The sequence below is a fragment of the Halichoeres trimaculatus genome, unplaced genomic scaffold (assembly GCF_033239565.1).
Source record: "Halichoeres trimaculatus isolate MK-OKI-2021-1 unplaced genomic scaffold, fHalTri1.1 fHalTri1_scaffold_2, whole genome shotgun sequence".
Classification (NCBI taxonomy): Eukaryota; Metazoa; Chordata; class Actinopteri; order Labriformes; family Labridae; genus Halichoeres; species Halichoeres trimaculatus.
This window is the reverse complement of record NW_027437180.1, coordinates 2,954,346-2,964,913: the sequence shown is the minus strand read 5'-3', so window position 1 is coordinate 2,964,913 and position 10,568 is coordinate 2,954,346.

Sequence of the window (10,568 nt, the reverse complement as noted above, 5' to 3'; positions counted from 1 at the left end):
CGAAATTTACCAGATTGTGATGGTTATTTTTGCTGGAAAAATCAGTGACAGCTAACAAAGTTAACAGCTAATCAAAGCAAGATGTTTACGGCAATGCTATACTTTACGGCCTGCCGAAAAAAATAAAATAATTATTATTACTATTATGATTATGATGACTACGACAGTTATGTGTGCAAGCTTGTTAGCACAGCACATCTATGATTAGCACAGACATGCCTCAGGCAACTTACATCAATAGCTTAAACAGATCGGACTTTATAGACAATCATAACAAACTCTTTCTCAGTGATGGTGGGAAATTACCAGACCCTTATGGTATCCCCAGCGACGAGTGGATCTCTGATATGTCCAAACGGCCTGTTATTACTTGGCCCAACATATATAATTACCTTATAGAGAAACCCAGTGTGTACACTAAAGAAAATCTGCATGCCTACAAATCTTTGGACGCGTATAATTATGTACTTTGTGGTCACGTACAAAACCTCAAGATTTATGATACTGGGTCCGGTTTTTGCGCAATGAGAGCAGGTGTCCTGCCCAGCCAAAGGCTGGGACTAAAGGTAAAACCGTATGATGCCTGGGTGTACGTGCACAGTGATATAGGGTACATCCTAACCGCCAACTGCACATGTATGGCAGGGTAAGTGTCACAAAACAGATACTGTGAGCTCGTGGTTCCACTTACTTTTGCTAAGGGATCTATCCATCGCACCAGTCTAGCTTCTTGCTGCAGCCACACTGCTGCCATCATGTGCCAAGTCAAGCTGTCAGGACGCAGACGCACCGAGGAGGAGGTCGCCTGCACGTCCCAAGCAAACGCTTGGAAAGACGTCCCGAAAAAAGGTGGAGGCACAAAAGCTGAAAGATATTAACTTCAGCCAACCAAAGTGGCACCTGATAGAGTTGCCTCAGGTCCATCAAACACCAACACCTCAAAATATACCAGGTACATGAGAGTGTATAGCTCTACGAATGAATGAAAGTTTATTCGAACATGGGATAAAAGAAAAAAGACAAAACAAAAAAACAAGACTACATTAGGTCTAAATATAATTCTAAATATAAAGACAATGGCTGTGTCTGAAATGGCATACTAACATACTACATACTACATGGTCGTTGTGTATATACTGTATACTACATACTATAAGTATGATTAGAGTGCCAACCGTTTACACCGTAGTATACTACTCGGTTTCCCATGATGCATTTCAAAACCTCAGATGACAAAAATTGGAAGCACACATAAGTCTATGGAAGCACACCAGGCTATCAAATATCTCAGTTGATTCGCCATATTTGAAAGTTTAAAGAACATTTTAGGCGAGAAAGTCATCACGTAGAAAACCAAAATGTAGTCATTTGGGCCATAAAACGCACGGATACAAATTTAATTTCGACATTTCGGACATTCTGTTAAGAGCGCCAATATGCTATCGAAGAAACTTCCGGTCCGCTCCAAAACAAGAGCCCAATTTACAAAAGCGTTAAAGAACTTAAAGGAGATAAACGGGTACTTTTATTTTGAAAACGGGAAGTTCGCTAGTAAATGATTTTTAGCTAACACCGGTCTCAAAACAAATTCATCTCTCTTCAAAAAATTAAAAAATGTTTTCTGCTCGCAGACACCGAAGACGATCCGTCCGTCGCCTCAGGCACTTTATTTCTTTGTACTTACGTTTAGGTTTCCCTGTAGAGCTAAGTCCATTTTAGTTGCTTCTCATCTTGTCATCTCATTCTGTATTTACGTTTATAAATACGGGGCTCGAAATGCATTATGGGGCGTGTCAGTACGACTAGTATGCCCACCTCCCATACTTAAAAATTTTACCGATATAGTATACATCCGGGTATTTCTCGCGCACACAATCTTTTCATACTATTTAATGTGAACGCACTACATACTTTTTTTTGACGTCATACTTAGTATGAGTAGTATGTTAGTATGCCATTTCGGACACAGCCAATCACAAGTTAACTCCCCCTAATGTGATCCTTACATTTCCTCCTTTTTCAGCAATTACAGCATAAGATCTCCAGGCACTCAAAAACATTAATCCAGATGCTGCTATTTTCACATCAATTAACACAGCTAAAGACTCAGACACAGCATCAGAATCTGGGTCAGAACTCCCTCTGACAGCAATGTACGACCCATCAGCTAGAGAAATTATGTCAGCTGACCTGCAGGAGAAGTGCATCAAAAACTATGGAAAGATGAGAGAGCAATACACAATTGACAGACTTGAATATTTGCAGGATGTCACAAAAGAGCAGGCCAAGTGCATAACATGGGCACTCCACAGAGCAGGACGCGTGACAGGCAGCACTTTTCACAGGGTTATTCATTGCAATGACACCACTGTTGAAAATGTTCTAAAAAAGATCATGCAATATGCAGCCACAGATCTGACTGTTCCAGCTGTCATGTGGGGGAAGCAAATGGAAGATACTGCACGTAAAAATTATAAAACAGAAATGGAGAGAATACACACTAACTTTGATGTAAAAGTAGTGGGTCTAACAGTGAGAGCAGATGAGCCATACCTGGCTGCTTCTCCTGATGGGGTATTTTCCTGTGACTGCTGTGGGACAGGCCTTCTAGAGATAAAGGGCTCTAGTTTCGTAGACCAGGCGCAGGCGCAGGCGCCGGCCTTCGCTGTGCGCACAGGGCGTGACCGGCGCACTTTGCAAGTTTCCTGCAGTGCCAAGGGATGCGCAGTCCAGGCGCAGAGCTGCGCCTCCCTCCGCGCAAATGGCAGAGAGGGAGGAGAAAAGCCGTGAGTGGGTTTAACACATAGACTGTAAAAAAAATGGACGAAGCGTCGCTGACGTCACCCGTGCGTTCTGAGACACGATTTTGAAGCCAATCCATGGCTGCGGCCATCATGGAAATGCAGCCTTCCGGTGGAGCCAGGCTCCGGTTCAGAGGCGGAGTCTGGGCGGGCTGAATTGTGGTTGGGCGATGAAACCGCGCCTATTTGGTTCGACGCTACGGCTAAGCTACGCTAAATGCTACTTGGCGGAGCTAACGTAAGCTAACTGGCTACTGAACGGCAATCCCCTTCGTCTCCGAACCTCCGCACCCTTCGATCACACTTTTTGAGGTAAGTTGAGCCAAAACTTTAGAAAAGTTGTGAGAAACTGTCATCTTGTATGTCAGTATACAATTTTATTATTTAAACATGCAAGTTATTTCTCAGTGTACAAGTATAGTAAAAAATGATGATGGTAATTAGATATTATCCTGACCATATACTTATCTTGACTATACTCCTAGCTTGAAAAATCACTACATTACTATTTTAAAGTATGATTCAGTGTCTACATTACTTATCAAATGGTTAATATGAAAGAAATTCAAAATTTCATAATCACATTGATATGTGTTTGATTTGGGTACCACTGGATGATAATTACATAAAGTTTAGGTTTTGTAAGAGAAGTATTTGTAATTATGCGGTACTTGTGCTTGCTCTTTTTTAAAGTTTATTGGGGGAGCATAATATATAATAAGATGAAAGTTATGAGACTAAATAAGGAAGTACATCATACTGCAATGGATTTAATATTATGCTGTTGTGGTTTTGCCACAAAGGAGTCCAAAGACTGTGTAAAACTGGTACTCAAATAGCAAAAAGTATGTAATTACTTAGACATGACAGTTAAAAAAATCTCTTTCTTAACATATATATTTTTACTTTCCCTTATACACCTAAGGAACAAGCCATGACTGCCTGCCCTCCAAACACCATCCCTGTGGATTTTGAACCACCTGTGACACCTGCAGCAACCTGGGATGAAAGATGACCTCCAGCAGCTCCGTGTCCAGCACCCAGACATGAAAAGAATTGATAGTCCATCACTTTCATTTCAAATGTTGAGTTTCAGGTTAAATTTTAAAAGAATCCAAAGCCATAACACTGTTTTTTTTTCTGTGCTTTTTCATCTTTCCAAAACTATTTCATGTTCGTGTCTGTATCTGTTCCTGACACAGTATGGATTGCAGACCTAACTGGCAGGCTTCGTGAGACTCTCACTGACAGCTAGTGTGCTGGGTTCCAGTCTGCAGTCAGTCTTAACCAGACTTTTAAAGAAGTGACACTTTTAGCGCTTATACATGGACTTCATTTTTAAGACTTTTTGTTTCCAAGCCAGCGTGTTGAAGTAATTTTTTTAAAGTTTGTGTTAGTCTGTACAGTTTTGTTTCTTGTTACAACAGTTTAAAAATATGTTTGCACTGAATAAATTATTGTTATGTTTGAATCACTTTGTGTGAATTTCTGACAGCAAGTTTTGGCTTCAGATACCTTCAAAAGCATGAACTAACAACTCATTCACTCATTGAAAGGGCTTTATTAACACAAAGCTTTTCTGTGATGGAACATTAATAAGAAAGCATTATATTTCTGTTTGGAGTGAGTTACTTTTCTATACAGAATAACTAATGACTATTGCCCCCAAATTGTAAGTTAGGTTTAAAGACAGCCCTTTTCTTAACAACATTCTGATCAAAGTCAAGATTCAAAAGGAATAATGCATTGGAAAAATATGTGCACTAACAGCACAAGTAAAACAGCGGGTCAGGTGCTGGATTAAATGTCTCAGATCAAGAATAAGATACCTGCCTGCTGCACATAGTTTTTAAGCTTAAATGATAATGTCCTTCCACCCACTCACAGGCATTGTCTGGCTGTGATAATGGGAATTTAGTAACAATCAGATATTAGATTAGATTAGATTAGACATACTTTATTAATCCCCGGAGGGAAATTCAAGTTGTTTGGGCACTCTTCCAAGCAAAGAATTGTACACTCTGATGGCTGCAGGGAGGAATGATCTTCGGAACCTCTCGGTCCTGCAGCGCACAGAGGTAAGGCGTCCCCTGCTGCTGATCCTCTGGACTATGATGTTGTGAAGTGGGTGATCAGAGTGACGGATGATGGCCTCCACTTTCTTCTGTGTATACCTTTCCACCACAGCCTCCAGTGAGTCCAAACTGGATCCAACCACGGAGCTAGCTCTCTTCACCAGTTTTTCCAGTTGCCTCTTGTCCTTCTGCTTTAAACTATTTCCCCAGCAGACTGCACCATAAAACAAAGCACTGGCTACCACGGACTGATAAAACATCTGCAGCAGCTTTCCACAGACATCAATTGATCTGAGCTTCCTTAAGAAAAAGAGACGGCTCTGCCCCTTCTTAAAGAGTGCATCTGTATTAAGGGACCAGTCCAACTTGTTGTCCAGATGTACACCAAGATATTTGTAGGTTGACACCACCTCCACGTCCACCCCATGGATGTTAACTGACTGATGGCAGAGCCCAGACTTTCGGAAATCCACAATCATTTCCTTTGTTTTTGAGGTGTTCAGTAGGAGACAATTTCTATGATTCCAGTCACAGAAAGCTTTTATCAGATCCCTGTATTCAGATTCCTGTCCATTTTGGATACACGCCACAATAGCAGTGTCATCGGAGTATTTTTGGATGTGGCAGGACTCAGAGTTGTATTTGAAGTCTGCAGTATAAAGTGTGAATAGGAATGGAGCCAGAACAGTTCCTTGTGGAGCCCCCGTGCTGCTCATGACTGTCCCAGAGACGCAGTTTCCCAACCTGACTAACTGTGGCCTCTCTGTGAGATAGTCTGTGATCCAGGAGACAAAGGATGGGTTCACTCCTATGTCTTTGAGCTTATCTCTCAATATCATGGGCTGGATGGTGTTAAATGCACTTGAAAAATCAAAGAACATAATTCTTACATAGGTGCCAGGTTCTTCTAGATAGCACAGGGCACGGTGGAGCATGTATGTAACTGCATCATCCACTCCAATATGATTTCTATATGCAAACTGCAGAGGTTCTAGTGTGTCTTTGACCTCAAGTCTCAACAGACGTAAAAGCAGCCTCTCAAAGGTTTTCATAACATGTGAGGTGAGGGCAACTGGTCTGTAGTCGTTAAGTTCAGCTGGGCATTTGAGTTTTGGTACCGGCACAATACAAGATGTTTTCCACAGAGCCGGGACCTGACCCAACTGTAGACTCAGGTTGAAGATCCTCTGAAGGGGTTCACACAATTGGGCAGCAGTCTTGGACACACACCATCTGGACCAGCAGCCTTCCCTGAGCCCAGTCTTCCTAACTCTAACCTCACTCCTAAAGCTGTGACAGACGGTGACGGTGGAAGAGGCACAGGTGTAAGAGGGGATGTAGCAGGAGTGGTGGAGAGACACAGATGTGTAGAAGGAGCAGCAGTAGAAGAGGAAGTGGTCGCTGTGTCAAACTTGTTGAAAAACTGGTTGAATTCATTTGCACGTTCAACATCACCCACAATTGGCTGCCTTGTCTTTGTGTTATATCCAGAGATGTTGTTGATTCCTCTCCACACCTCCCGCATGTTATTATTTTGTAGTTTTCTCTCAATGTTCTTTTTATATTTCACCTTAGCCTCCCTTAATCTCCTCTTCAGCACTTTTTGCACCAGTTTGAGCCGTTCTTTGTCGCCATCTCTAAAGGCTTCCTTTTTCTGATTGAGGATATCCTTGATGTCACTTGTGATCCAGGGTTTGTTATTGGGGAAACGGAGTACAGTCTTTGATGGTATGATATTGTCTTTACAGAAGTTGATGTATTCAGTAAAACAGTCAACCTGTTTATCAATATCTATACTATTTTCATCTGTTTCTAACAATACATTCCAGCCTGTGCACTCAAAGCAGTCTCTCAGAGCCTCACTGGCCTCAGGTGTCCATTTTCTAACTGTTACAGTAGTTGCATGCTGCCTCAATACGCAGGGTCTGTAACAAGACTGAAGTAAAACCAGATTGTGATCCGACCTGCCCAGTGGTGGTAATGCAGTGGCACTGTATGCATCTTTGACGTTGGCATATAGAAGATCAAGTGTTCTGTTCACTCTGGTTGGGCAATTAACAAACTGTTTAAATCCAGTGAGATAAGAGGAGAGGCTAACATGGTTAAAGTCTCCAGATATTATTATGAGAGCCTCAGGATGTTGAGTCTTTAGCCTGGCAACAGTTTCTTGGATAACATCACATGGAACTTCAGTAGTTGCTTTGGGTGGAATGTACACGAGGATTGTTATTATATGACTGAATTCTCTGGGAAGGTAATATGGCCTCATCCCAACTGCCAACAGTTCAATGTCCGGACAACACATCTTCACCTTGACTGTAGTATGATCAGGATTACACCATCTCTGATTGATGTATAAAACCAGTCCTCCACCTTTTGACTTGCCACTAGCTTTGGTGTCTCTGTCCAGACGTATCAGCGTGAAGCCAGGGATATCCACACAGGAATCAGAGATGTTTTGATTCAACCAGGTCTCAGTAAAGTACATGAGGCTGCACTCACGGTATACATTTTGTGTCTTCACCAGTATCTCTAGTTCATCCTTTTTGTTGGGCAGAGAGTTGACATTCCCCATGATGACTGAAGGAAGAAAGGGCTTGTATCTCCATCTCCTGGCCTTTAACTTTGCACCAGCACGACATCCTCGGAAAGGCTTTTTTATCTCAGCAGGAATAGGGTGATGTCCTCCAGATTTGCTCCATCGTAATGCAAGAAGCTCCTCTCTTGAATAGACTCTCCTTCCAGCAGACATATCCATGAGTTGTTGTCAAAAAACTCCAGTATTGAGCAAAAATTAGCAAAAGAAACAATTAAAGATAAAAATATAGCTAAAAAAGCAGAGTAATAACAGAGAGCTGCCAAACTTTGCTGCTACCGCTAGAAGCGCATCATTCGAAAAAAAGATATTGATCCAACTGTAAGCAATTCTATCAACCTGATTTGTTTTTGTGGACACTTTCACAGTTCTGCCACTTGGCCGCAGTATTTTTCCCCCTCACCACCGTTTTGGACATACTCACCTGTACATCAGGTAACACAGCGCACCTGAGCACCCAGTTGCAGCTCATCTGCCGTCAGACCTGTTTTTAAACCAGACTGTACAACAACTTTCCCTTTTCCCTTACAGTACTGTTGCCTTGTTTTGAAAATTTATCTGTTTAAGTTTCTTTCATCCAAAGACATTTCTGGCCTTTTTTGAGCTGGGCTTGGGTCCAAACAACACTTCTTACTATCACATTACAACACAAACTATACATTTCTCATACAATGACAGCAATGCATGAGATGATTTTAAGAAAAATGAAGGAGGCCCATTGAGTTTTGAAAAAGTCTTTAGTTAGCAAATATCCCTGATTACAACAGAATTTTAATTAGTTATCCATCAAGTCAATACATCTACTAACAGCCAGCATCTAGTCTTGAACCCCCACAAGTTTACCCAAAAAGTATGATTAGTTTAACAAGCCAAAAGGAAATACTAATACTACCTTCTTAAACACTTTCAATTGGATCAAGGAGAGCAGTTTAAGGATTTTATTGCACAAGATGTATGTTGATCCAAAGTCCAGAGATCCAGATCCACAGAGGATGTAACAGAGGGAGCTAGGCAGTGTGGACGAAGGGCAGGATCTTGAAGGAGGCACTGGAGGTTAAACACAGACACACAGGGTAGGGCACAGGTAAAATCACGGAAATGAACTTCAGAAAGTTTTGCAGTCACTAATATCATCAACACTGAAAATGCTGCAACTACTAACAGAGCATATAAGTCACTTAGAGGCTTAGTTTCAATTATGAATCATGGGTCATTCATCACTCTCATCTGAAAAAAAGATATTTCTAAAATAAATGTCAGAGATTTTATGTATAAAAGCAATTACTCTTCCATTACCTCTCTATGACAAAAAACTCCCCACAAATGACTGGTTTGATAAGTATTTGTACACTGACAATTACACTATAAAACATGCTCATCTTCATTTATGCCTTAGTTTTGATAAAGTGTGTATAAGTTAGAATTTAGTTTTGGGTATCACTTAATCAGTTTACACCAATAAGGTCTCTGTACCCTGGAGTCAGAGCTGAAGTGACAACTTTCAACGTGTTCACTGCACAAACGAGAGGCCTCGTTGGGAGTCCAGTTGTCTCTTCTCATGTTGATCACCCACTGGTTCAGCCTGTCTGGATCACCTAGAGGAAAATTGACAAGTGCATCAAAATACAGGCAAGCTTACCTTAATCACATGTCTATTGACAATTACAGCTGGGATTTTGTATTTTGGATGTTTCACAATGACTTCATTTTATTTCAAGATATCTCTCCTGCAATCAAAATAGTGTTGTAAATTCTACTGTAATCACATGAGAGTTAAGAGATGAGATTCCAACATGCAGTGTTAGACCTGAATCTTGTAATGCAGTTGCACCTTGCTACTGGCGCACAGTAGTCACTGAAGTCAGCAGCAATTTAAAGTCATTTTCCTCAAAATGAAATGGTTTTTATGGTGGGACTGCATATCAGTCTGTCTATATCATGCCGTTCTTCTTAGTGCATGGGATTTGATTTTGATAAAATATATATTGCACAAAGTTAAAGAAAATGTTTGCATATATGTTAAAATGTTTTGAATAGCATAATAGAGAGAAATAATTATTCATCGATTAACCAAAACATTTATACATTTAGTTCATACCCTTTTATACTAAATACTTAGACACATGTACTTCACTGGCGTAGACATGTCTGTAACTTTTTGAAAAGATCAAATATTTGAAAAAAATCAATGAAAACACATTTTTTCAAAGCCCAAGGAGAATTTTAAAGATAATGAAAAAAGTCTGGGCACTGGCTTTCATATTTTGCACACCTGAAGGTTAAGCTCTACTCAGAGAATAGATATTGTCCCCTTCATTGTAGTGAGATGTCCTGCGTTCACAATGTATCCCACTTGGAGTTCACTGCAGTCATCTATTTAGCTCTCTATCTGTCGAACGAAACTTGAGATTCACCAACAGGCACAGATAATAGCCGAAGAACACAGCACACACTATCTGTACATACTGTTTCTGTTTTTAAGAGCCTCTCTTATGGCCTCTCCCCAGTTTTAACGAATGCAGCACAAAGTATTTCAAGGCTGTTGTAGTGTAATTAAAACACAACGTAACCTCATAGACTGTAAATCACGTACCAATACATCCTCAGATTCTCATAATGAAAGCTATTTAATTATGGCATTATACTTTTCAGGAATTTAAAATATACAGATCGATCAGTCGGACCGTTTTCTTCGTTGATAATTTTTTTTGTTGGACAAATCGACGTCCACAGTACCAGATTATTGATCATGTGGTGGACTTGAAATTATCTCACCCGGTAGCTTTGCACTTCACATTTTAACAACCACGAAAAATTAATTATTCTACATTTAAATCCGAACACATGCCAGTATGCTTTTCTGTCATAGGTTTCCATTAGCACTGCCTGCATGTGTGACTTGATCGGCAATTAAAAGCGATTCAAACCACAGGGTAAGCTGGCTAACAAGCTCAACTCATAAGCCGTGGGCCGTGAGCAGTCTACGGCATAGGCGTAGAGCTGCTAGCCGCCCGGTTCGGCTAGCGTATACGTGCTAACACCTGCTAATACCGTAACACAAAACACGAATTACTCACCGGAAAAGCTGCTGCACCG